The sequence below is a fragment of the Pseudorca crassidens genome, chromosome 10 (assembly GCF_039906515.1).
Source record: "Pseudorca crassidens isolate mPseCra1 chromosome 10, mPseCra1.hap1, whole genome shotgun sequence".
Taxonomy (NCBI): Eukaryota; Metazoa; Chordata; class Mammalia; order Artiodactyla; family Delphinidae; genus Pseudorca; species Pseudorca crassidens.
Window position 1 is genome coordinate 60,570,337 of NC_090305.1, and position 27,947 is coordinate 60,598,283.

Here is a 27,947-nt window from a genome sequence, read left to right on the forward strand (position 1 = left end):
ATATAGAAACATAATTAAATGACTTACACATGTAGAACTAAAAACTTGACTTGTGTCTAAAAAGCAGTATCTACTATTCACAAAATTATAAACATGAAGAACCTTTCTGAGGAGGAGTAGAAGCATGGGTAGAGCATGGATTTTGTTGTCTTCAACAGTGAAATGACAGCTTCCAAGTCCTTTTTTTGTTATACTATGCTGTCTTTTTGCTCTGAAAGCCATAGGGTAGATCAGTAAATTTTCTTATATTAGTAGAGGACATAACAAGGAATTTATATAGGTCAGAGAATATTTGAAAATCCCAAACAGAAGAGCTGCTAATGAACTTAGTTTAGGGTGTCTTGCCACCAGAAAAAATGATAGACCTTTCCTAAACACCTCTGGCTGTTTGCTCATCAGGAAAAATCACACATTTTCTCTCTGTAAAAAGTGTCAAAGGAGAAAAAAAAAGACTGTAGTTTCACTCCCCATGGGCTGAAGACTGGGACTGTTTTTAAATTCAATATATATTACAATAACCCCAGAGAACCATGGGAAAGCTTCACTCGGAGAAGGTGCTGAGGTCAATGTCTTTGTGTTGCACGTCAGGGAAACGTCACAGGATGCAGGTTGAAATGCTGAGGCCTGGGCACAGCATTCTCACCCATGAGACCAAAAAAAAAAAAAGTTTGCCTGTGTTTTTTTCCTTTTTTTTTAAAATACTTTATTTACAATGTTGTCCTAGTTTCAGTTGTACAGCAAAGTGATTCAGATTCTTTCCCATTATAGGTTATTATAAGATATTGAATATAGTTTCCCTATGCTATACAGTAGGTCCTTGCTGTTTATCCATTTTATATATAGTAGTGTCTGTTAATCCCAAACTCCATTTCTTTTGTTTTTAATGTTACTTATGATGATGACTTCACCCCCAATTACTGTCTCTGCTGCAGCAACTCCTATTAGGCCTTTTACCAGCCTCCAGGTGAAACTCCTGATCTGTATTTTTATCATATTGTAGGACGGCCTGCATTGCAAATCCCACTGGCTTTTCTATGTGGGTGAATTCCTGAGTTAAGTCAGTTATGAACGTATGGGTTTGAAGAAGCCTTTAAAGAAGCCTCAGTCTGATTATGTGACTTGAGATCCTGTCAGTCCCTTGCTCACCCAGAACTCTGAACAGCAAACAAGGGAAGCTGCAGACACCGACTTTGAATCTTGGATGGGCTACTTTATTGCCATCCAAGCATGGTCAAGGCCTCAAATAACAACACCTGCCTCAAAGGGTAGTTGATGTTAAGGATTAAACGAGTGAACTCATGAAGAATGCTTAGAAGGTGCTGCCAATGTGAGCTGTACTTGCACTAGGAAGTGAGTTCTAACACCTCTGGAGCAGCAGTTCTGATGCCAAAACGTAGTGTCCAATTCCAGACTTTGTGTGAAATCTACCCCAACACAAAGAGATTAAACTCAAAGGTGCAATGGATCATGGGGCTGCAGCTATTTTGGCAGTAGCCCTTAACATTTAAAATGCTTATCTCTCCATAACCAAGATCAGGATGACAGCGTGGTCAGATAAGGCCCTCTTCTGAGTCACAGACTTGTCACTGTATTATCACATGGAGGAAGGAGCTACTGGAGCTCCCTGAGCCTCTTTTATAAGGGCACTAATCCCACTCATGAGGGCTCCACCCTCACGATCTAACCACCTCCCCAAGGTCCCACCTACTAATACCATCACATTGGGCATTATGAGTTCAACATGGGAATTTTGAGGGGACATGAACATTCAGACATAGCAGCAGGGACTTTGTTTTGAGTTGTCTTTGGCCAGAACCCTGGGGAGTTCACCCTACAAAGGATCAGGTATGAGGTTATAGAGGACACAGTCTTTACCCTGGTTGGCCCCAAGTGCATGGCCTGGAGAGGCTACTTATTATTTCCTTTTTTAAGGGCACAGAGCATAATTAGGGACAGATATCATACTGTGGGCACCCAGAGGGCCAGGGGGAATACTGTAACCTTGCCTTTCTTCCTTTCCTTCCTCCCCTACTTCCTTCCTCTTCACCTCCCCTCCTTTGGTCGTTCATTCAACAAATATTCCTTGGCTGTTAGACACTGCACCAGGTAGTGCTGAGGTCCATCTATGAACAGGACAGACCCTGTCCTGCCCTCCGGAGCCTGTCACTTAGCAAGAAGAGAAGCTTTCTTCAAATGGCCCCACCAATACCTACACAATGATAGCTCTGATAAGTGCTATAACATGAGGTACCAGGGTCCAGGAGACCTAATCTGGGTGTCAAGGAGGGTTTCCATAGGAAGTGACATTTAAACTAAGTGTGAATGATGGGTAGGAGCTGTTCAGACAAGGCAAAAGAGAAATCCAGGCAGGAGACACAGCTTGGGGAAAGGCCCTGTGCTGGCATGGTCCCTTGTGCAGAGGAAGAGGCCCTTCATAAACGTTGTTGAACGGATGAATAAAGTTCTCGGTTCACAGTGTATTTGAAGGGATGTTTACTTAAGAGAATAGAAACCCAACCAATAACACTTACCAATAACACCCAAAGAGCCCTCCATGGCCCTCAGTTTACCAATCCCTATCAACAGAATCCTTCAGCACCACTTGGAGTCTCCTCTACCTCACTCCATGGGATGGCCCAGCCTGTAGTCACCCAGACATCCCAGTCACTCTGACTGGAGTGGACAGTGCTCTGCCTTCCTGGCACAGGCCAAGCTCCTGGCATGGTCAGCTTCATCTCCCTGCAATGCTAGGTAGGTCCTCCTCAGCTGCCTGGGAGGGTCTTCTGCTCTGGCTTCAACCTCAGCTTTGTGCATTGTGACAGCTCAGCCCTGTCACCCCCTGAGTCTCATCACAAAAGGACACGCCCTCTCCTCCTGCAGGGCTCTGTGGACCTGGAAGCTTCTCTGTATGATTGTTGCTAAGGGTCCCTTGGTAGCCAATGACCAAGAGCCAGCCAACTCTCCCAGCGAATTTTTGGAAGGCCATCAGGGACGCACATTTTGGCAGGAGGCTGGAGAATCAATCTCAGAGCTCTGGCGGGCTGGGCAACAGAAGTGGTATGGCCTGTGTGCTGCTGCTATGATGAGTGTGACCTCTATCTGCCCTGGCCTCACTGCATTCCTCACGCCCTCATTAGTCTCTGGAAAGACTGGCCTGGGCAGTGAAAAGATCTTCCCGTTTGAAATGTAAATGGGTGCAGCCACTCTGGAAAACAGTATGGAGCTTCCTTAAAAAACTAAAAATAGACTTTCCATATGATTCAGCAATTCCACTCCTGGGCATATACCCAGAAAAGATGAAAACTCTAATTGGAAAAGACACATACACCCCAATGTTCATTGCAGCACTATTTACAATATCCAAGACATGGAAGCAACCCAAGTGTCCATCGACAGATAAATGGATAAAGAAGATGTGGTCCATGTATACAATGGAATATTACTCAGCCATAAGAAAGAACAAAATTTTGCCATTTGCAGCAACACGGGTGGACCTAGAGATGATCATATTAGTGAAGTAAGTCAGACAGAGAAAGACGAATATCATATGATATCACTTACACGTGGAATCTAAAAAATAATACAAATGAACCCATTTACAAAACAGAAACAGACTCACAGACATAGAAAACAAACTTATGGTTACCAAAGGGGAAAGGGGATGGCGAAGGAATAAATTAGGACTTTGGGATTAACAGATACACATTACTATATATAAAATAGATAAGCAACAAGGATTTACTGTATAACACAGAGAACAATATTCAAGATCTTATAATAACCTATAATGGAAAATAATCTGAAAAATATATATAGATATAACTGAATCACTTTGCTGTACACCAGAAACTAACACAATATTGTAAATCACCTATACTTCTATTAAAAAAAAAACTTCTCCTTTAATTTCCAACTCCCAAGGCCACACAGAAAGATAAGGCCCCAGAAGTGACTGGGGTAAATTAAGACAGGAAGTTGGATGCGAGACAGCCTGAACTATGACCTATGTCTTATTTCTTCAGCCACCATCTAATGACTGCTTGATCTGAGCCAAACCCTGCAGCAGGCATTGGAGACGCAGAGGCGAATACGACACAGAACCTTTTCTCCTGGAGGCTGCCTTTACTCGGAGATGGGAAACACATCAGCAGTATAAGTGCTGGAAGGGCCTCAGAGCGTGCCTCTGCCAGTTGCATAAAGGGAGGGGTGGTTAGCTCTGCATGGGGAGGGCAGGGGGTGGTTGATAAAGCTTGATGGTAGAAGTAATACGGGAGCTATGGCTTGAAGGAGGGTTGCTGGGCTGGCAGGCAGCTTGAAGGCATGTTTGGGCAGGAGATGAGAACATTCCAGGCAGGGAGGATAGCAGATGCCCGTGCTTGGAGGTGTGAAGTGGGCACAAAGTTTAGGGAGTTGTAAGTCATTAGCTTTGGTTGGAATCCCCAGTTTGAATGAATTTTGGCAAAAAAAATGAAAGTTGCTCAGATAGGGCTGGGACATGGCTGAGACTTTGGTTTCATTCTCTAGACCGATGCTGTCTACTATGCAGCCACTAACCATATGTGGCAACTTCAGTTTCAGTTGGTTGAAATAAAATACAAGTAAAAATTCAATTCCTCAGACACACTCCCCACATTTCACTCACCTGCGCAGTCGCCACATGTGGTTAGGGGTTACCATACTGGACAATGCAGATACAGAACATCTCCTTCATCACAGAAAGTTCTATTGAACCGTGCTGTTCTAGGCTGCGGGAAGCACAGGAGGATATTAAGCAAGGAAATGACATCATCGTATTTCACGGAGCCCTCCCTGTGGCCACTTGGGGATGGATAAGAAGGAAGCATAACATGGGACTTCCCTGGCGGTCCAGTGGTTAGGACTCCACGCTTCCACTGCAGGAGGCACAGGTTCAATCCCTGGCTGGGGAACTAGGATCCTGCGTGCCGCGTGGGGCGCCCCTACCCAATAAAAGGGAGCATAACAGAAGGCTCGAGGTGACTTAGAAGACTACTGCCACAGTCTAGTCAAGAGGCTGCTGTCGCACCAGAGGAACTGTCCCTTTTGCCCGGAACTTGCTATTATCCAAAGCTGAGCAGGGAATTATTCAGACTGACTCATGTTTCACCTCAGCCCTCACACCCCAGCTTCAGAGACGGGAGTCCCAGACAATCATAAACTAGCCAATCTGGGTAGCTGACCCAGTGGAAGTGGATCTCATTTTATCTCCAGTAGGTCCTGGGGCTTGTTATGTAAACCTAGGGTGTATCCACAAGACACAAGGAGCCTCAATTTAGGAGTCGCACGCCCACAACGCTTCTCACTCACTCACACCAAGTGGATGGAGAAGACTTGAGTTTTGCCACCATGAAAGAAGTCAGGTCAGCTGTTCAACCGAATCCCTTTAACACCAAAGCAGACAGAATTTGAGAGGTTAAGAAGTTAGGAATAGGAAATTCCCTGGCGGTTAGGACACTGGGCTTCCACTGCCGAGGGCACGGGTTCAATCCCTGGTCAGGGAATTAAGATCCTACAAGCCACGCGGTGCAGCCAAAGGAAAAAAAAAAAAAAAAAAGAAGGCGGCAAAAATAGCCTATGAACCCTGATAAACACACAAGGAGCTCTGTTCGGTCTCCCTAAGCTGTTTGCAGTTGCCAAGGTGGGTGTGGGAATGCGGACCCAGCCTTGCTCTCAGTATAATTAATGACGATGTGCCCCCTGTACCACTGACTCAGATGGAGCACCTGACGAGAGCTTCGGCTGGAGGCTTCTGTGTTCTGAGGGCGTGGATGCGCCCGCATGAGCTGCGCTGGAGCGTGTGAACATCACCCTCCTGTTCCTGGCTGAGTCAGAGGCAGATCTGGAGTCAGAAGCCCTGGTCCAGGGCCTACCCTTGCCAATCAGCTCAAAACAGGCTTGTTAAAAATGCTCCTCCCCTGGGCTTCCCTGGTGGCGCAGTCGTTGAGAGTCCACCTGCCGATGCAGGGGACTCGGGTTCGCACCCTGGTCCGGGAAGATCCCACATGCCGCGAAGCGGCTGGGCGCGTGAGCCATGGCCGCTGAGCCTGCGCATCCGGAGCCTGTGCTCTGCGGCGGGAGAGGCCACAACAGTGAGAGGCCCGCGTACCGCAAAAAAAAAAAAAATGCTCCTCCCACCGACCCACAGCCCTCACTAGAAGCCAGGTCCTGTCCTAAAGCCCCAGAGGTATGAATTCATTTAATCCTCAAACCAACTCATGAAGCTGGTGCTATTATTATCCGTTCTTGACAGATCGGGAAACCAAGGCACAGAAGTTAAGCCGCTTGCCCCAGCTCACAGAACGACGGGTATTCAACCCAGCCCCTGGCTCCTACGCCTGCGCACTAGGCACTACTGAGACAAAGAGTATGGACCAAAGCGACACGGAACCCGCCAACACCAGTTGAGGGCCAGGTGCTTGTCATTAGAGCTCAGATTGCCATGCTGATGGTGATCCTGCAGGGGTCCATGAGCTCCTTCGAGGAGGGGCTGGCACAAGTACCCCAAGCCCACCCCAAGTCCACATGCCTTATTACTACTCCAACAAGGAGATCTTGCTGCGCCCCTGCCTGGACGCCTCCACGGTGAGACGCCCATCCTGGCGCCTCCCATTTCCTCCCAGGCAGTGTCACAAGCATCCACGGCACCTCCTGGCGAGAAACACCTCTTTGAGGAGCAGTCGTAGTGCGTGGGATGCTGGTACGGAGACGGCAATGCACACCTGCGGGCCTTCCCGCCCAGCCCAGCGCCGCCTGTCCTTGCCCCTCCCACGCAGCCCCCACTGCAGCCAGCTAGGCCCGCCCCTGTTTCCTCACCACAGCAGTGGTGGGCCAGTATGGGCGTGTCTGAGAACGGCTTCGATTACCGAACACACCCAGGGGGCAACTGCTTCAGAGGACCAAGTTCACCTGAAAGACATCACCAACCAAACTCTAGCCCTGGGGTCAAGGTAGTGATTTGAGAGTGCAGCATCTGCAGACCTTATCTGTTTCTGTTTTCCTGTTGGGTGAAACCAGCAACATGAGTAGGAATTTACATGTAATAAATATCCTGGAGTATCTTTGGCTTCAGGTCAAGCTTGATCCAGGGGCTAAAAGAGGGTCATTAGAATTTGTTTTCTCTTGGTCTCTCATCTCTGCCATGCATTTGTGGCTCCATTCTTGACCTCCGTGTTGTGGCTCTCTCTGTATTGAAGCCTAGATGTCTGCAGAATGACTGACTTCAGGGTTTCACTCAGTGGAAAAGACTTAACACTCTTCCAGTGGCTTCTACAAAAATTCCCAAGGTTCGCTCTGATTCGACTGGCCTAGGATGTGTGCCTGTCCTCAAACCAATCATCGTTGCCAGGTGGGAGTGCAGATGAGCTCTACTCCTGGAGAATGAAGACAGGACAGATCTTCAAACAAATATCAGAGGTCCTACTAGACAAAGGGGAACAGATGCTGAGTATTCAAACCACAGATGGATGTCCAGCACAGGTAGATGAAGAAATTATCCTCAATGAAATCTGGAGCAGTGAAGTGAGGCCTGAAGGGCCACACAGCAAGAAAGCAGCAGAGTGGGAGGTTTTTAAACCCAGTCCTTCCATCTTTAAAATCCACTCCGTACAAGTGACATCACCAACCCTGGGTGTCTCAATTGTGGCTAAAATGTCAATGGGAGATTCAGAGTTTTTGCCATGTTGTGTACATTTAGAGACTGTCCTTGGGGATCCTTTTGAATTTATGGCAAAGCCTTTCTTTCCTATGCATTTTCCCACCCCTTTAGCCCTGGTCTTGCCTCTGCTGGGTTACAGCAGCAGCCTTCTGGCTCTCACCTTGCCTCTAGCTCTAAGATCCTTCCTACCTGCTGCAGGGAACAATCTTTCCCCACCCAGAGCTCTTCAACACAGCGCACCCCTCGGGAGCAGCCCTGCTAGCCTCGACAGGCCTTTCCCCTGCCACATCCTCCTCACCCTCTGCTTCCAGCCCAGGAAGATGCTGACTTCCCCCATTCCACGGCATCTTTACCCGAGGCTGCACCTCAACTGAATTACCCCTTTAAGAATAAGGAACCAGGGCTTCCCTGGTGGCACAGTGATTGAGTGTCCGCCTGCCGATGCAGGGGGCGCGGGTTCGTGCCCCGGTCCGGGAAGATCCCACATGCCGCAGAGCGGCTGGGCCCGTGAGCCATGGCCGCTGAGCCTGCGCATCCGGAGCCTGTGCTCCGCAACGGGAGAGGCCACAACAGTGAGAGGCCCGCGTACCGCAAAAAAAAAAAAACAAAAGAGTAAGGAACCATGTAAAGTGGGGGAGATAGGATTCTTACCATTTCCAAAACTGCTCCAGGCTGTACAGCCTCCAGCCTTCGGCAGTGTCATCTGCCCACAGCCTTCCTCCACCGCCCGCTCCCTGGGCTGACTTGGACTGACCCTTCACATCACAGCTTGGATCTCACCTCCCCCTCTTAGGAGCATCTCAGTTTCCTTGTGGGGAATCCACCATAGTATGTGGTCTTTGTAGGACAGTAACTCCAGTGGAGCCCCACCTCCCACAAATGTGAGAGGCTGATTCCCTCCTGTGATCATCCCCATGTGGCCAGGGACAGATGTGTGACCTAGGCTTGGCTACTGCCACGTTTTCTTCTGGAACACAGCAGATGGAAGACATGGCTGGAGGGTTTTTATCCTATCAGCACTGACCACAGTCTTCTGCTCTTAGACCCTTCCTATATAGTTCCTTCTTCTTAGCCCCTCCAGCTGGAGCTGCCGTCTTTCCTACCTGTTTCCAAGCTGGTTCTATAAACTTCTTGTAATTCTGTGCCTCATTCTCCTTTCAATAAATGCAGCTTTGCCGCTGTGAGACAAAATCTGTTTCTGTTGCATCAAACGTCCTTGACTGACACACTTTCTTTCTTTCCATCTCTCTTCACTGTGTCCCCCATGCCCCTTCCAGCCCCTGGCACAGAGGAGGCACCAAAGAGCTGTTGCATGAACAGCTTACGAACGGGTCCCTGTGGACCACATCCCTTTCTCCAGGCCTCCAACAGCTGCCATCCCTATCTCACACCACAGCAAGGCCAACTTGGTCACATGGCAGCACCTGGGTCCCCTACCTCTCTGTCCCATGCCTGCTGCACAGTGAGGACCTTGCCCTCCTCCCAAACAGCACTTCATCCCATTCAGAGGTAGAAGCTGCCTTCCTTTTAGATCAGTCCCCATAGGGCCAGTGCCTTTCTGCTCGGCTGACTATCCTGTTTCTCAAATTCTCCTTCCTCGTCATTTATCAATAATTTAAAAGCATGTTGGGTGCCGTCCACGTTGGATGGCTCTACAGTCATCTCAGTGTCCTGTAGTTCAGTAACAAGTGGTCGAGGCCCCATGTTTTTTCACTCTATTCTGATTTGGGATTTAGTTACTTTTAGTGAACAGCCACATTCCAGCAGAAAATATGAAATTTTATCTAGCTACAGATAGAAATTCACCTGGCATATGGATTTCATTCTAGGACCGACAAAACTTCTGAATTTTCGGAGCCAATCTTCCAAAATGAGATCCAGAGGGGCGGAGTCAAGATGGCAGTGTAGGAAGACACAGAGTTCACATCTCCCCACAACTAGGGCACCTGACTGAAGCTGGTGGGGGACCTTGACACCCAAGGAGATGGAGGGAACCCCCAAGCGACCGGGTAGGATGTTGCGGGGACTGAGGGGGGAGAAGTGGAGGCCGGACAGGACCAGTGCCCCTGCGGGGTGGCTGTGAGGGGGGGAGGGGTTCCCACACCTGGGGGAACCCTTGGGGGCTCGTATCAGGGGGAAGCACGCCTAGCGTTTACCCTGCCCATTTGGCCCAGGAAGGCTGCCCGGCTCTCCAGCAGAGTCCTACACCCTCAGAGGCCCCCTCTGGGCCGCGGGGGTCCTAGGGGTGTAGGAAGGAGGCCAGGGGAGAACAGGAGAGACAGGCGGGAGGAGCAGCAGAGGCGCAGAGGGTGTTTGCCCCACCCACTTGGGCCCAGGAAGCCTGCTGGGCTCCCACGCTGGGTCCCCCACCCTCCGGCATGCCTGGGCCCCTTCTGTTGAGCCTAAGTCCCACCTCCCACGCCCCCCAGGGCCTTTTCCAGCCCGGTGGGTCCTAAGCATAGGCCCTGCCCACTGCCCAAACCCCGCCCCTGCCTAGGCCCTGCCCCCCACAGCCAAGGCCTTTTCCGCCATTTTTTTTTCCTCCTCTTTTTTACTATTGGGATTCTGGTTTACCTTCCGGTTGTTATTTCATCTGTATTTTTATTTTTATATTCTTTCTAACATATCTGTTAGTTTCCTAGTCTAATTTTATTTTTTACTCTTTGTTATTGTTCTGCTCTTTTTCTTCTTTTTTTTTGGCCACCCCGTGGAGCTTTCATGAGCTTGATTCACGAGCCGGGGATCGGGCCAAAGCTCCTGCAGTGGGAGCTCAAAGTCTGAGCCACCGGACTAACAGAGAACCTCAGACCCCAGGGCATATTCATCAGAGTGAGGTCCCCCGGAGGTCCTCACCTCAGCACCAAAACCCAGCTCTACCCAACAGGCTACAAACTCCACTGCTGGAAGCCTCAGGCCAAACAACCAGTAAGACAATCCAACCCATCAAAAAAAAAAAAATTGAGACAGCAAAACAATATGTCACAGATGAAGGAGCAAGGTAAAAGCCTACAAGGCCAAAGAAATGAATAGGAAGGAGGCAATCTACATCAAAAGGAATTTAGAGTAATAATAGTAAAGATGATCCAGAACCTTGGCAATAGAATGGAGGCACAGACTGAGAAAATACAAGAAATGTTTAACAAAGATCTAGAATAACTAAAGAACAAACAAACAGAGATAAACAACACAATAACTGAAATGCAAAATACACAAGAAGGAATCAGTGACAGAATAACTGAGGCAGAAGAACGAATAAGTGAGCTGGAAGACAGAATGGTGGAAATAACTGATGAGGAGCAGAATAAGGAAAAAAGAATGAAAAGAATTGAAGACAATCTCAGAGACCTCTGGGACAATACTAAACACACCAACATTTAAATTATAGGGGTCCCAGAAGAAGAGAAAAAGAAAGGGTCTGAGAAAATATTTGAAGAGAGTATAGTGGAAAACTTCCCTAACATGGGAAAGGAAATAGTTACCCAAGTCCAGGAAATGCAAAGAGTCCCATACAGGATAAACCGTAGGGGAAACACACCATGACACATATTAATCAAACTAACAAAAATTAAATTCAAAGAAAAAATATTAAAAGCAGCAAGCGAAAAGCAACAAATAACATACAAAGGAATCTCCATAAGGTTATCAGCTGATTTTTCAGCAGAAACTCTGCAGGCCAGAAAGGCGTGGCAGGATATACTTAAAGCGATGAAAGAGAAGAACCTACAACCAAGATTACTCTACCCAGCAAGGATCTCATTCAGATTTGATGGAGAAATCAAAAGCTTTTCAGACAAGTAAAAGCTAAGAGAATTCAGCACCACCAAACCAGCCTTACAACAAATGCTAAAGGAACTTTTCTAGGCAGGAAACACAAGAGAAGAAACAGACCCACAAAAACAAACCCAAGGGCTTCCCTGGTGGCGCAGTGGTTGAGAGTCCGCCTGCCGATACAGGGGACACGGGTTTGTGCCCCGGTCCGGGAAGATCCCACGTGCCGCAGAGCAGCTGGGCCCGTGAGCCATGGCCGCTGAGCCTGCGCGTCCGGAGCCTGTGCTCCACAACAGGAGAGGCCACAACAGTGAGAGGCCCGCGTACCGCAAAATAAAACAAACAAACAAACAAAAAACAAAAACAAACAAAAACAAACCCAAAACAATTATGAAAATGGTAATAGGAACATACATATCAATAATAACCTTGAATGTAAATGGATTAAATGCCCCAACCAAAAGACACAGACTGGCTGAATGGATACAAAAACAAGACCCATATACACGCTGTCTACAAGAGACCCACTTCAGACCTAGGGACACATACAGACTGAAAGTGAAGGGATGGAAAAACATTCCATGCATATGGAAATCAAAAGAAAGCTGGAGTAGCAATACTCATATCAGATAAAATAGACTTTAAAATAAAGACTGTTACAAGAGACAAGGAAGGACACTACATAATGATCACGGGATCAATCCACGAAGATATAACAATTATAAATGTTTATGCATCCAACATAGGAGCACCTCAATACATAAGGCAAATGCTAATGACCGTGAAAGGGGAAATCGACAGTAACACAATAATAGTAGGGGATTTTAACACTCCACTTACACCAATGGACAGATCACCCAAACAGAAAATAAATAAGGAAACACAAGCTTTAAATGACACAACAGACCAGACAGATTTAATTGATATTTATAGAACATTCCACCCAAAAGTGGCAGATACACTTTCTTCTCTAATGCATATGGAACGTTCTCGAGGATAGAGCACATCTTGGGTCACAAATCAAGCCTTGGAAAATTTAAGAAAATTGAAATCGTATCAAGCATCTTTTCTCACCACAACGCTATGAGATTGGAAATCAATTACAGGGAAAAAAATGTAAAAAAACCCAAATACATGGAAGCTAAACAGTGCGCTACTAAAACACCAAGAGATCACTGAAGAAATTTTTGAAAATACATAGTAACAAATGACAACGACAACACGATGACTCAAAACCTATGGGACGCAGCAAAAGCAGTTCTAAGAGCGAAGTTTATAGCAATTCAATCTCACCTCAAAAAATAAGAAAAATCTCAAATAAACAATCTAACCCTATACCTAAAGCAATTAGAGAAAGAAGAATGAAGAAAACCCAAAGTCAGGAGAAGGAAAGAAATCATAAAGATCAGAGCAGAAATAAATGAAATAGAAACAAAGAAAACAATAGCAAAGATCAATAAAACGAAAAGTTGGTTCTTTGAGAAGATAAACATAATTGATAAACCCTTAGGCAAACTCATCAAGGAAAAAAGGGAGAGGACGCAAATCAATAAAATTAGAAATGAAAAAGGAGAAATCACAACTGACACCGCAGAAATACAAAGGATTATAAGAGACTACTACAAACAACTATATGCCAATAAAATGGACAACCACGAAGAAATGGACAAATTCTTGGAAAGGTACAATTTTCCAAGACTGAACCAGGAAGAAATAGAAAATATAAACAGACATATCACAAGTAATGAAATTGAGATCGTAATTAAAAATCGTCCAACAAACAAAAGTCCAGGACCAGATGGCTTCAAAGTCGAATTCTACCAAACATTTAGAGAAGAGCTAACACTGACCCTTCTCAAACTCTTCCAAAAAATTGCAGAGGGAGGAACACTTCTAAATTCGTTCTGTGAAGCCACCATCACCCTGATAACAAAACCAGAAAAAGATATCACAAAAAAAGAGAATTATAGATCAATATCACTGATGAACATAGATGCAAAAATCCTGAACAAAATACTAGCAAACAGAATCCAACAACATATTAAAAGGATCATACACCATGATCAAGTGGGATTTATCCCAGGGATGCAAGGATTCTTCAATATATGCAAATCAATCAATGTGATACACCATATTAACAAAATAAGGAATAAAAACCATATGATCATCTCAATAGATGCAGAAAAAGCTTTTGACAAAATTCAACACCCATTTATGATAAAAACTCTCCAGAAAATGGGCATAGAGGGGACCTACCTCAACATAATAAAGGCCATTTATGACAAACCCACAGCAAACATCATACTTAATGGTGAAAAACTGAAAGCATTTCCACTAAGATCAGGAACAACAGAAGGATGTCCACTCTCGCCACTCTTATTCAACATAGTTTTGGAAGTCCTAGCCACGGCAATCAGAGAAGAAAAAGAAATAAAAGGAATACAAATTGGAAAAGGAGAAGTAAAATTGTCACTGTTTGCAGATGGCATGATACTATATATAGAAAATCCTAAAGATGTCACCAGAAAACTACTAGAACTAATCAATGAATGTGGTAAGGTTGCAGGATACAAAATTAATACACAGAAATCTCTGGCATTCCTAACACTAACAACGAAAAATCAGATGGAAATATTAAGGAAACAATTCCATTTACCATCGCAACAAAAAGAATAAAATACCTAGGAATAAACCTACCTAAGGAGGCAAAAGACTTGTACTCAGAAAATTATAAAACACTGATGAAAGAAATCACAGATGACACAAACAGACGGAGAAATATACCATGTTTTTGGATTGGAAGAATCAATATTGTGAAAATGACTATACCACCCAAAGCAATCTACAGATTCAATGCAATCCCTATCAAACTACTAATGGTATTCTTCACAGAATTAGAACAAAAATTTTACAGTTTTATAGAAACGCAAAGACCTCGAATAGCCAAAGCAATCCTGAGAAATAAAAATGAAGCTGGAGGAATCAGGCTTCCCAACTTCAAACTACACTACAAAGCTACAGTAATCAAGACAGTATGGTACTGGCACAAAAACAGAAATATAGAGCAATGGTACAGGATAGAAAGCCCAGAGATAAACCCACGCACATACGGTCACCTAATTTATGACAAAGGAGGCAAGAACATACAATGGAGAAAAGACAGCCTCTTCAATAAGTGGTGCTGGGAAAACTGGACAGCTACATGTAAAAGAATGAAATTAGAACACTACCTAACACCATACACAAAAATAAACTCAAAATGGATTAAACACCTAAATGTAAGACCAGACACTATAAGACTCTTAGAGGAAAATATAGGAAAAACACTCTGACATAAACCACAGCAAGATCTTTTTTGACCCACCTCCTAGAGTAATGAAAATAAAAATAAACAAATGGGACCTAATGAAACTTAAAAGCTTTTGCACAGCAAAGGAAACCAAAAACAAGATGAAAAGACAACCCTCAGAACAGGAGAAAATATTTGCAAATGAAACAACGGACAAAGGATTAATATCCAAAATATGTAAACAGCTCATGCAGCTCAATATCAAAAAAACAACCCAATTAAAAAATGGGCGGAAGACCTAAATAGACATTTCTCCAAAGAAGACATACAGGTGGCCAAGAAGCACATGAAAAGCTGCTCAACATCACTAATTATTAGAGAAATGCAAATCAAAACTACAATGAGGTATCACCTCACACCGGTTAGAATGGGCATCATCAGAAAATCTACAAATAACAAATGCTGGAGAGGGTGTGGAGAAAAGGGAACCCTCTTGCACTGTTGGCGGAAATGTAAATTGATACAGCCAATATGGAGAACAGTATGGAACTTCGTTAAAAAACTAAAAATAGAATTACCATATGACCTAGCAATCCCACTACTGGGCATATACCCAGAGAAAACCATAATTCAAAAAGACACATGCACCCCAATGTTCACTGCAGCACTATTTACAATAGCCAGGTCATGGAAGCAACCTAAATGTCCATCAACAGATGAATGGAAGACATGGCCACATATATATAATGGAATAGTACTCAGCCACAAAAAGAAACGAAATTGAGTTATTTGTAGTGAGGTGGGTGGACCTAGAGTCTGTCATACAGAGTGAAGTAAGTCAGAAAGAGAAAAACAAATACTGTGTGCTAACACATATATATGGAATCTAAAAAAATGGTTCTGATGAACCTTGTGGCATGGCAGGAATAAAGATGCAGACATAGAGACTGGACTTAAAGACACGGGGAGGGGGAAGGGTAAGCTGGGACGAAGTGAGAGTGGCATGGACATATATACACTACCAAATGTAAAACAGATAGCTAGTGAGAAGCAGCCACATAGCACAGGGAGATCAGCTCAGTGCTTTACCATGACCTAGAGGGGTGGGATAGGGAGGCTCAAGAGGGAGGAGATATGGGGCGATAGGTATGCATATGGCTGATTCACTTTGTTGTACAACAGAAGGTAACACAGCATTGTGAAGCAATTATACTCCAATAAAGATGTATAAAAAAATGAGATCCAGATGATCAAATGCAGGACCATGGCTTCATTTGGAGGTCAAATGGATGTTTATTTTGTTTTAAATTTAAAATATTTTAATCTCAGTAATGCAAGCACATGATAATGAACTAAAGAGAACAAAAAAGCTCATGGCCTATTCCAGTGCCACCCCCTCAAGGTGGTCTCTCTGACCAGCATCTGCCTAGTTTATCTCTGATGATCTCTATAACTCTGTAATGAATCTTTTCCATGAGCAAAACTTCTCCCTGTGTCTCAGATCAGGTTCCCCCAAAGCAGAGCCTGAGATGGGATTCTGGGGCCTGTGATTTCTTGAGGGCGGATCTGAGCACAGGAGCGAGAGGTGCAGGATGAGTTGCTGAGGGGGAAGGGGCTGAGCAAAGATGGGGTCTCTGCTGGACTTGGCTTCCCCCCGATCCCACGGGGAGCTCTAGAACATGAGCTGCATCACAGAGTTGATCCCCCATCAAGGCAAAAGAACTCCAGTCAGTCATGGGCTGTGGGCTGCCCTGGGTGGTGGAGGAGGGTGCATAACCTCCCCTGCAAGTTGGCTCTGGGGAAGGGGTCAGAGGTCAGAAACTCCCAGCAGGCGTGGGGATGGGGCTCTGGCACTGTGGAGGGGTCTGGGCGAGGAACCAGCAGTATCCACTCCACCCTCTTTGGGTGACTGCTTTGGAATATATTCCAAGTAGTGGGACCATTAGAAAAAATGGTGGAACAGGTATGTAACTCTTAAAACCTGTTTCATGGTGCAGGAAATATAGGCATTAGCCCAGTCATTGCTACTTTCTCATGAAGTCATCTATCAAACATGACAGCCAACTGAGGCAGGCTACTCAGCTGATGGAGTGGAATACTGTGTGGGTGGGTTTTGGTAGGATAAGAGAGACGTCTCGCAGGCCTGGCAAGCCAAGAGTTTCTTGCAGAGGACTGCAGAGATGGGAGGGGACGGGAGAACAGGCAGCAAGGGGGGAAGCCACTGGTGGAGTGAACAGGGCAGTGGGAGAGCCTGGGGGTGTCTTCACGCTCGCTAAGAAACCAATGTTATACCTGTACATTGTTCCTGGGTTTCCTTTATCAAATACCTTCACTGCTATTAAAAAACTTCAAGCAATTCAGAAAGATGCAATACAGAAAGACACCCTCTTCAGTTCCCCACCATAAGCCCATCTGCCGCCAGTAACCACTGTTAATAGTTTGGTCATAATAACTGTTCTTTTTTTGTCTCAGCTTTTTAAAAAAAATTTTTATTGAAATATAGTTGATTTACAGTGTTGTGTTAGTTTCAGGTGTACAGCAAAGTGATTCAGTTAAATATATATATATATTTCAGTTAAATATATTTGTTTAGATTATTTTCCATTAGAGGTTACTACAAGATATTGAATATAGTTTCCCTGAGCTATACAGTAGGCCCTTGTCGGTTATCTATTTTATATATAGTAATGTGTATATTTTAATCCCAAACTCCTAATTTATCCCCCCGTCCCCCTTTCCCCTTTGGTAACCAGAAGTTTGTTTTCTATGTTTGTGAGTCTATATCCGCTTTGTAAATAAGTTCATTTGTATCTTTTTTTAAGATTCTACACATAAGCCACATCATATGATATTAGTCTTTCTCTGTCTGACTTACTTCACTTAGTGTGATCATCTCTAGGTCCATCCATGTTGCTGCAAAGTGCTCAGCTTTCTGACGGAGATAAGTTGTTCCTCCTTCCCCACCTAGTTTACAGGTGTTTTTCCAGCTTCCAGACTCCGTGGAGGGCAAATAAGAACAGAGATAAAGGACGCAAGTCCCAAGCAGAGCATCGCTACTAGGCAACGGGGCCTCTGGAGGACTCTGCTCCAGCCTCATGAGACAGACCCGGTCCTCATGGCCACTGTCAGGGGACCAAACAGGGGTTTGGGCTTCTGTTCAGCTTCTACGCCTCTCACTGTCCACCTCCACACCCATTTTCAGAGCAGAGAAGCAGGTTTTCTAAAGCTTCTCACCCACTCCTTTCTCTGCCGTGGGTCATCAAAGATGCACTGAGACCATTTCCCCCGTTTCCACTTCTCAAAATGCAGGGTCAGAGATGTTGCTCTGTCTTCCTTCAAACTGAACTAATTTACCAACTTGTTTAATCCCAGAGAGCCAGAAAGGAAACCACTGTTTACCCTGAGTCCAAATAACAAGGAAGCTCAAATAGCCAGATGATGTTCTCACGTCACTTCTCTAGAGACAGATACAATGGAAACAGTTTAAGGGGGGATTGAGTCCCCAAAGCAACTCCCAGAACAAACCGCAGCCTCGTGTCTAGTTCCTGAAGCTCGTTTATCTACAGGACCATTCGAGACAATCACATAATAAGAACAGCTTCCAGGCACTGCCAGGCTCTGGCCCAATGAGTCCATGACACTTCTGTTCTACACAGGCAGAGTCTGTTTAGTAGATCCATCCAGTTATTGAATTCGCTGGACATCTTCCGTATGTCTGGCTGAGTGCTACGCACTCTGTGGCATTCCACGAAAGGAAAAGAGTCCAGCTGTTGGTTTTGGGGACACACTCTACAGCAGGTTGAAACAGCAGCACAAGAAACTGCGGTGCAGGGCAATGTAGGTGCAAGAGCTGGAACAGAAGGTCAAAGTGTTGGAGGAGGTACAGGCAGGCGTGACAGCTTCTCTGTGGGGTTATATGGGGGGCGGGCTTCTTGGAGGAGGAACTCTAAGAATGATATATTGAACTCTAAGAATATATATATATATATAGAACTCTAAGAATGGATAATAGTTTGGCAGGTGGATACGGAGAGTGAGTGGGACAGTGGGGGATAGATATTCTAGGTGGGAGGAATCAGCAGGAAAGAGGCATGGGCCTAAATTGTGGCAAATAGGCAGCATGGTGGAATCTCACCCACACAATGCTGAATGAGGGAAGCCAGCTGCTGAAGACGATCCACTGGAGGATTTCATTTTATAAAGTTTTAAAAAAGGCAAACTGAACTGTGGTGATTGGAGACTCAAATTTAGTGGTAAAAGGATAAAGAAAAGCAAGGACGTTTGTACCATAATGACCAGCAGTTAACTCTTCTTAGGAGGGGAGGGGGCATTGTGACCTGCCTGTTGAACTAGTTGGTGATTATACAGGTGTCTATCCTACAATGATTCACTAAGCTCTGCAGGTCTGTTCCACGCACGTTTACAGTTTTGTGCTGTAGTTTATAGAGGCCCACAGCAACCTCTTCCATCCAGGCTCCGCCGAAGGCGAACCGGTTCACGTGTCCTCCATCTCTTTGAAGGGCTTTGTCAGTGTTGGAATTTAGTTTACTGGGTTTGCTTGTGACCTTAGCTCTCTGATGGGCTCAAGAAAATGTGATTTTCTAGATTATCTGTCTTTTCACATTGCTAGGGTAGGAGCGATGTTCTTTTGTTGCTTTCCACATCCCAAGTGGGATTTTTATGCTCTATCTCATAATAAAAAATGGTTTGGAAAAAAGGCAGTAAGGCCGGACAAGAGAGTGTCTGAAGGACTGTCAGGGAAGTGAGGTTGAGGGCTGGGCTGGAAGGAGGAGGGCTTGGGATGCCAGGCTGCAGAATGTGGTTGAGTCTGGAAGGCAGTGGGGAGCAGATTGTCAACAGCAGAGGAGAGAGGCCGCGGCACAGAGCCACCCACAGGGGACAAGGCGAGAGTCCAGCTAAGCTACACAAAGGCCTGGCTAGTAGAGGACAAGGGAAATGGGAAGGAAAGGGAGAGATGTGAGCGGCATTTGTGGCTGATGGACAGGAAGGGGTAAGGGCCTCAATGATAAGAGTCTAAGAGCTTCCTGAGCAAGGGTGGTGTGGGGAGCTGGCCAAGATATTGTCCATCAAGAGGTGATGGTTGGGGTGACACTGATACCACATTTGGTGCCAGAATAAGGACATCTGCAGACAGTTGGGTTTTTTTGTTTTTTTGTTTTACATTACGCGGGCCTCTCACTGTTGCGGCCTCTCCCGTTGCGGAGCACAGGCTCCGGCCGCGCAGGCCCAGCGGCCATGGCTCACGGGCCCAGCTGCTCCGCAGCATGTGGGATCTTCCCGGACCGGGGCACGAACCTGTGTCCCCTGCATCGGCAGGCGGACCCTCAACCACTGCGCCACCGGGGAAGCCCCTGCAGACAGTTTTAAATGTGAGAAGTATTAGAACTTCTCAGAGCTGCCGGGGATTAATTAAGGAAGCATGGGAGAGGACTTCTCTGGTGGTTCAGTAGTTAAGAATCTGCCTTCCAATGCAGGGGGTGCAAGTCCCATCCCTGATCGGGGAACTAAGATCCCACGTGCCGCGGGGCAACTAAGCCCGCAAGCCACAACTACTGAGCTCTCACGCCCCAACGAGAGAGCCCGCGAGCCGCAGACTACAGAACCCACACGCTCTGGAGCCTTCACGCCACAACTAGAGAGAAGCCCTCACGCCACAACAAAGAGCCCATGCGCTGCAGCAACAGATCTTGCATGCCTCAACAAAGATCCCGGGGACTGAAACTAAGACCCGACACAGCCAAAAAATAAAGATAAATAAATAAATATTGAAAAAAGGGAAGCACAGAAGGGCTCGGTGACACCTAGTAGGTAGTGTTCTTTCTGGAAGGTGAGAAGCTTGCCCTGCACTCAGGACTTTTGTATAATTAGTTTGTTCCCGGCATTCATATTTAATGTCCTTTCTTCTACTTTGCAATCGATTAACGTCATCGAGTTGCCTCTCGTACCCACCATCTGTTAGTAGCTATCGTTCCCTTCATCCGTCATCTCTTTATGGCCCTGGTGATGCCCGTGAGTTTCGGTGCCTGGAGTCCCAAGGATGCTTAGGTTGGTGTCAAGTCATCGATACACGTTATATTCTGCCAGACCTCACTGCTGGTGGAGTACAGACTGAAGGGATTAGCATTTACATTTGAAATTCAACTTTGGAACCTGGAAGAACAGCCCTGAGTTACTGTCGCAAACCACTGTAGATTCTGCGACTTTGAGCGGCGCCTTGACCCTAATCCTAAACATAAACCTCACTGTAATTGTTTTAAATTAATTAATTTAGTTTTGGCTGGGGTGGGTCTTCATTGCTGCGTGCAGGCTTTCTCTAGTTGCGGTGAGCGGGGGTTACTCTTCGTTGTGGAGTGTGGGCTTCTCATTGCGGTGGCTTCTCTTGTTGTGGAGCACGGGCTCTAGGCGCACGGGCTTCAGTAGTTGTGGCTCACGGGCTTAGTTGCTCCACGGCATGTGGATTCTTCCCAGACCAGGGCTGGAACCTGTGTCTCCTGCATTGGCAGGTGGATTCTTAACCACTGTGCCACCAGGGAAGTCCTCACTGTAATTTTTTATATTTGATTTCTTTGAACATTTATTGCCCTAAAACTTATACCCAAAACTCAGCCAAGGGCTTCCCTGGTGGCGCAGTGGTTAAGAATCCACCTGCCAATGTAGGGGACACGGGTTCAAGCCCTGGTCCGGGAAGATCCCACATGCCACGGAGCAACTAAGCCCGTGAGCCACAACTACTGAGCCTGCGCTCTAGAGCCCACGAGCCACAACTACTGAAGCCTACGTGCCTAGAGCCCGTGCTCCGCAACAAGAGAAGCCACCACAACGAGAAGCCTGTGCACCACAACGAGGAGTAGCCCCCGCTCGCCGCAACTAGAGAAAGCCTGCGTGCAGCAACAAAGACCCAATGCAGCCAAAAATAAGTAAATAAGTTTCTTTAAGAAAAACCAACTCAGCCAAAATGCCGAGGGAAGTTCCATTTTGTTCCTAGAACTACACTAAATTAAATTCTTCAAAAAAAAAAATCTGTTTAGGGTGGGGTGGGGGGTGTTCTTTGTTCTCTAATTGTCTGGGTTTCATCTGCATAGCTTGCTCCACTGCCTCTTGAGAGAGAACTGAAGGACATAACTTGTGCTGCTCTGAGAAGCTCCTTGAGACCGGGATGGAAGATGATTCCACCTCCTTTAGTGGATCTCAGGGAGGTCAAAGCAACATACATATTAAGATGAAACAGATCACTTCAGAGATATGTGTCACTAGGGTAGAGGCATGAAAGAAAAAAAACATGATGTGCGTACGGATTTGTTAGTAAAGTTTTAATACTTAGGGCCAGCAATACCTTGGTCTTTTCCTCAACTCCCAGGCGGATACTAGGGAACGGGACAGGGTCCCAGAAGCTCTGGACATACAACTTCTCTGTATGTTTTCTTTCCATCTTCCTTTTCAGCACAGTGATTATGGCCTTTTCATGAAACAAAGGAGCTATTCTCAAGTCTCCAGTGGCATTTCAAATGAACTGAAAATGAGGAGTTCTCGTTCCGTGTGTTTCCCATTGAAACGGGCAGTGCTTACTTTACCACGTTCTTTGCTTTTCCCTCACTTGTCTTACTTACTATTGTTCATTCTTTCTCTATTCAGAAGGCTGAGCAAAGCAAAGGTTTTCACATTTTTGATGGGTAAGATACATACAGTAAACAGTAGAAAGAGCACCGATCTTAAATGTTCAGCTCAGTGAGTTATTGCAAGTGTGAAAATAAATGAAGACTGGCCAAACAAGAAAACCAAAGGCTATTTATCCCGAGCTTGCTATATAGCAAGAGAGTCGCACCATCGCTTCACTTTGGCAGAGACTCGAAGGCAGGCAGAGGAGTGGGGAAGCTTTACAGTGGAAAAAGGGAAGGCTTCAGGTGTGCCCTGGTTGGAGGTTATTGGCACGGGGGAGCTGGACTTGGGTAACTAGAAGTGGAGCATCTTACGTGGTTGGGTAGGGGAGCATATTGGATATTTGGCTTTCCCTGGTTGGTACTGAATTAGACGCACATGTGAGGGCAGTGGGAGGGGGCGTGGCAAAAAATAGGGAAGTTGCCAGATATCGACCAAGTCCTGACTCTGTTCTGGGCCACTTGCTTTGGAGGCTGTGGTTTGGTTCCCGGAGCTTCTTCTGTGGCTCAGAGTCCTGCTGTCACGTATGGTCTGGTCATTGTCACTGGCATATCTAGTCTCTCACAGGTATATACATTCACGTCACCACCCTCCAGAACAAAGTGAATCTTTTTTTTTCTTTTCTTTTTTTAATAAATTTATTTTTTTATTTATGGTTGCATTAGGTCTTTGTTGCTGCACGCGGGCTTTCTCTAGTTGTGGTGTGTGGGCTTCTCGTTGTGGTGGCTTCTCTTGTTTCGGAGCACAGCCTCTAGGCGCGCTGGCTTCAGTAGCTGTGGCTCCCAGGCTCTAGAGCGCAGGCTCAGTAGTTGTGGCGCACGGGCTTAGTTGCTCCGTGGCACGTGGGATCTTCCCGGACCAGGGCTCGAACCCACGTCCCCTGCATTGGCAGGTGGACTCTTAACCACTGCGCCACCAAGGAAGCCCCAAAGTGAATCTTGATGGTGTGTTTGAGATGACTTATTGTTTTTGAGCGCCTATAGAACCAAACATATTAGAGGCACTTCCTATTAACAGGAGGCCCCCACTGTATCAGGGAGGTGATGGTGGAAAGTGGTCCACATAATACAAGGACTTACAGTCAGGGAAAAAAATGTTTGCAGATGTTCATGCAAGATTCAACTTTTCTTTCCTTGTGTTTAAGTTTCTCTAAACTGAGGGAAGACGAGAACATGAAAAGAGACCAAGAAGAGAGTTCTGAGTGTGGCCCTGGAATCCGGTGAAAGCAGCTGTGATAAAGTCTGGAAGTGCTGTGTGGGACACAGGAGAGGAAGAGGAGAGCAGCTGATGAAGAAGGGTGGGGTGGGAGACTTCTAAGACAGAGCCATCACAGCCACCCAACTCCTTCAGACTGCCTCTCTCTGCTTCCACAGAAATACAATTCCTAGTGGCTGCACGGCTACCCAGGGAAGAAAAATAATTTCCCAGTCTCCCTTGCAGCTAGGTGTGGTCACATGCTATCTCCTGACCAATGATATGTGAGCCGAAGGGATGTGTGGGGCATCCAGATTGCTCCATTATCAGGTAGAGACGTGCCCTCCTGTCCTTTGCTGCTGGAATGGACACATGGCGGTGATCAGTCATCTTGGACCATTAAGATGAGAGCAACACCCTAGGGATAGTAGAGAACAAGATTGCAAGAGACAGGGTCCCTCAATCATAAACCATCCTACCGGCCCTGACAGCTTATGTCCAGGTTGTTATGAGAGAGAGAAGTAACTTCCATCTTGTTTCAGCCACTGTTATTTGGGTCTCTCTTCCATGACGTCACCTCTGTCTATGAGGCTTCCCTTTTCCATCCACCCACTATGTGCTCTGCCATCTATAACAGAATTTGGTACTTTGCCTCCCAGTACTCCCCTTGGAATGTGTCTGGAGAGAAGCCTGCCAGTCTTAACCTCAGGGCATCTACCAGGAGTAGCCTAAGGGGGAAGCAAAGCCAAGATGTTACCATACCTGAACCCCAGACTTCCACACACTGGGAGCCGGGCACACTGGAGGCTTATGGTCTAAGAATGCCACGAGGTTTGGTGGTCTGCCACAGCTCAGCAGCTTTAAGGCTCAAAACAATTTGCGGGGGGGGGGGGGGTCCTGAATGGAAGCATCTGTGCTAAGCATCATGGTTCTGTTCCAAATCTAGTTTCTGTTCATCAGCTATGTCGACAATAATGTCGGTTTACTTCTTTTCTTTCCTCTTCTTTGCTTTTTTTTTTCTTTCTCTTTTTTAATCTCACCGCATCAGGATCTAGAGTCAGCTCACCCCAGGACACTGGGGGACTCCAGAAGGCCCAGCTCCCAGCATGCCTCGTGTTTACCGAACAGATTCAATTCAATTAACACACAATTCAATTAACATTCATAAAACTTCCTGAGATGTTCCAGGCACAAGCCATTACCCACAACAGTTTGCTGTGTTCCAGTGGGGCCCTGACACTGCTCATCGATGGTGTTCCATAATGCCTTGCCCTGGTTTGTGGAGAGGGTGGCCAAACAGTGGCCTCTCTACCGTTTCCTCTTGCCTGGTTAATCGTTGCCAGACTCGCTGTTCTCAAGACTAGAGATCATGCCAGCTGAATCGGCTTTGTGTTTGGGGCATTTGCCTTAAATGATGCCAGATCTATTCCTGACCCTAAGTATATGAAATATGCTTCAATAATTTTCCACTCGGTGAATTAAAATCATGCCAGCCTGCTGCTTGAACTTCTCCTCCTCACCGTAACCTGGTTAAGATACATTCAAGGATCTTGAAACACATGCTATATTTCTTCCCATGCTATTAGATTCAGGGTCCCTCAAGGAGCTGCCACAACCTGAGTCTAGTGCCAGGACTCCACTGAAAGGGACCGAGATGGGCTGTGGACTGAATTTTAAACTCAGAGCATTTCCGACAACAGAATCTGGGCTCCTCTTCTCTCCCCTCTCTGCTTCTGCCTGACGGACAAGCACACACCATTTGGCCACTAAGGATTCTCATTCCCAACTTTTCCCCATTGAACTCATTCCCACACCGCTACCCTTTTATACTGTTATCCAGCGAAGTTTGGCTGAGGGCTTGCTCCATTTCCAGAGCCTCGGTTCTCCAGCATTTCGGCAGGCAGTTGTGTTTTTTGACTGCATTCCAGATGGATGCTTCCGGCTCCATTGTTTACCGTGGGACACACACGCAGGCTCTTATTTCCCCTCATTCTTTTTTTGGGCACCGAGTTTCTCTGTGTTTCAGTGGCTACGGAAATCTCTCCTCTAAACACATCCTGTTAAACACAAAGACCAAAAACATCCCATACTGGCGGCTCTGACTTGGGGGTTTTATGCTTGTTTCTTACTGCCCAAGGTGATCAAATTTTACGTACGCTAAAAGCATGTGTCCTGTAATATTCTGTTAGGATAAAAATGTCCTGATTTTCCTCCATACCTCTGAATGGATGCCAAACTGCGATACATGTCTAGTTCTTTAAGATGCCCAAATGAGTGTGTTGAAAGCTGGTCCAGTTGCCATGAGGACAACTGGCTTGACAGTGATACTCCTTGATCTCCACATGTGTTGCAGTTCCTTTGCCAAAGCCTCCTATTCATTTTTCTTCTCTGTATAAGGTTGGGAAGCTCAACATTCCCCTTTGTCTCACTCCGTAATGAGCCTTGGGACGGCAGATGAAGGGAATCTCCTCAAGAAGGTTTCATTTCTTTGCTTCTAGGAAAGTCCTGGAGGGTCCATTCATCCAGAGAAGACCCAGAACCCCCCAAGTGGACACTACATTCCAAGTCCAGAAGAGGGGCAGGACATTTCTCTCTCTTTCAACACTTTTCTCTCCACAGACTTCTTCAGGGATCTGCCCTTTCCAGGTGAACTGGGTTGGTCCTGGGTTCCAGGCTATCCACCCATCACGAAACTTTCCTGGCCTGCTTCCCAACCTCTGCATGTGTTCTCTGAGTCACCATGGCAGGGCCCTCAGCTGCTGCAGCAGGGAGGTCATTCCCCACAGGGTGCTTTTCTAGATAAACAGAGTGTTACCCCTCTGAGACCCACCTCCCCAAGCCCCACGTATCCTCGATTCAATTCAGCACACAAATGTTGAACACTTGCTCTCTGCCACATAAAATATGCAGCATGTTCTTAACTTTTGAGTCTCGCATCTTTTGAAAACCCCACGGCAGCTGTGGACCCTCTTTCTAGAAAAACGCATGTACATATAAATTTTTCTAGGCAATCTCCTGAAGCCAGACAAAAGACACTAGGTTAAGAACCTGCCGAATGAACAGAAAGTGCATGAGACTTAGACACATGAGGGCTGAGACCCAGTTGTCATTCACCAACTGCAGGACCTTGGGGGAACCCTTTCAAACTCTCCAAACCTCAGTTTGTTCCATTCTAAAATGGGACTATACAAATAACAAATGCTGGAGAGGGTGTGGAGAAAAGGGAACCCTCTTACACTGTTGGTAGGAATGCAAATTGGTGCAGCCACTATGGAAAACAGTACGGTATATCTAAAAAAAACTAAAAATAGAGTTGCCATAAGAACCAGCAATCTCACTCCTGGGCATACACCCAGAAAAAACCATAATTTGAAAAGATACATGCACCCCTATGTTCATAGCAGCACTGTTTACAATAGCCAAGACATGGAAACAACCTAAATGTCCGTCGACAGATGAATGGATAAAGAAGATGTGGTGTGTATATATAGATGTATACACACACACACAAATGGAATATTACTCAGCCATCAAAAAGAATGAAATGATGCCATTTACAGCAACATGGATGCAACTAGAGACTTATCATACTAAGTGAAGTAAGTCAGAAAGAGAAAGGCAAATGCTATATGGTATCACTTATATGTGGAATCTAAAATATGACACAAATGAACTTATCTACGAAACAGAGACAGACTCACAGGCATAGAGAACAGACTTGTGGTTGCCAAGGGGGAGGGAGGGGGGGGATGGATGGATTGGGAGTTTAGGCTTAGCAGATGCAAACTATTACATATAGGATGGATAAACAACAAGGTCCTACTGCTGGGAACTATATTCTATATTGTGATAAACCATAATGGAAAAGAATATGAAAAGTAAATTTTAAAATTTTCTACATAGATTTTTAAAAAATAACATTTGATTGTGTTTACTTCTAAAAGTAGAACACAATAGCTTGCTGTACAAAAGGTATGTCAGCAGCCCTGCGTGCCAAAGGTTTGAATAGGACAAAAGCTTGGGGAGCCAGGGAGGGATGGAAGGAGGAAGAAATGAAGGCCAACGGAAAATCGAAGCCAGTAAAAATTCAACGTCAGCAGTTCCCAAACGAATAGGAGCTGGATCTGTAGCTAATGACTAGAGCAGGAACATGTTCTAGAAGGCACATGCCCGTGTAGGCCTGAGCTTCCTCTTTACGGGGGCATTTCATAGGCTGTTTCTCAGGACACTGACCCCCCTCCTTCCTTATTTAAAACTTTTCCAGGTAGAAAATATTGCATTAAGCCTGTTTTTTCCCCAGATGGGTAAACAAATAACAACTCTGGCTATTTGGAGAGTTACTGAAGA

At 45.9% G+C, this 27,947-nt stretch overlaps 1 protein-coding gene and 1 long non-coding RNA gene across 2 annotated transcripts in view; one reads left to right on the forward strand and one right to left on the reverse strand.

Annotated features, from left to right (window-relative positions):
- SNRK (SNF related kinase) overlaps positions 1 to 27,947 on the reverse strand; it is a 189,713-nt gene that overhangs the window by 99,127 nt on the left and 62,639 nt on the right. The gene's annotated exons all lie outside the window — the stretch shown is intronic.
- LOC137232272 (uncharacterized) lies at positions 18,334 to 26,327 on the forward strand. Its single transcript, XR_010946936.1, has 3 exons — positions 18,334 to 18,609; positions 23,551 to 24,102; positions 26,099 to 26,327. It is a non-coding gene; the product is annotated as an uncharacterized lncRNA (long non-coding RNA).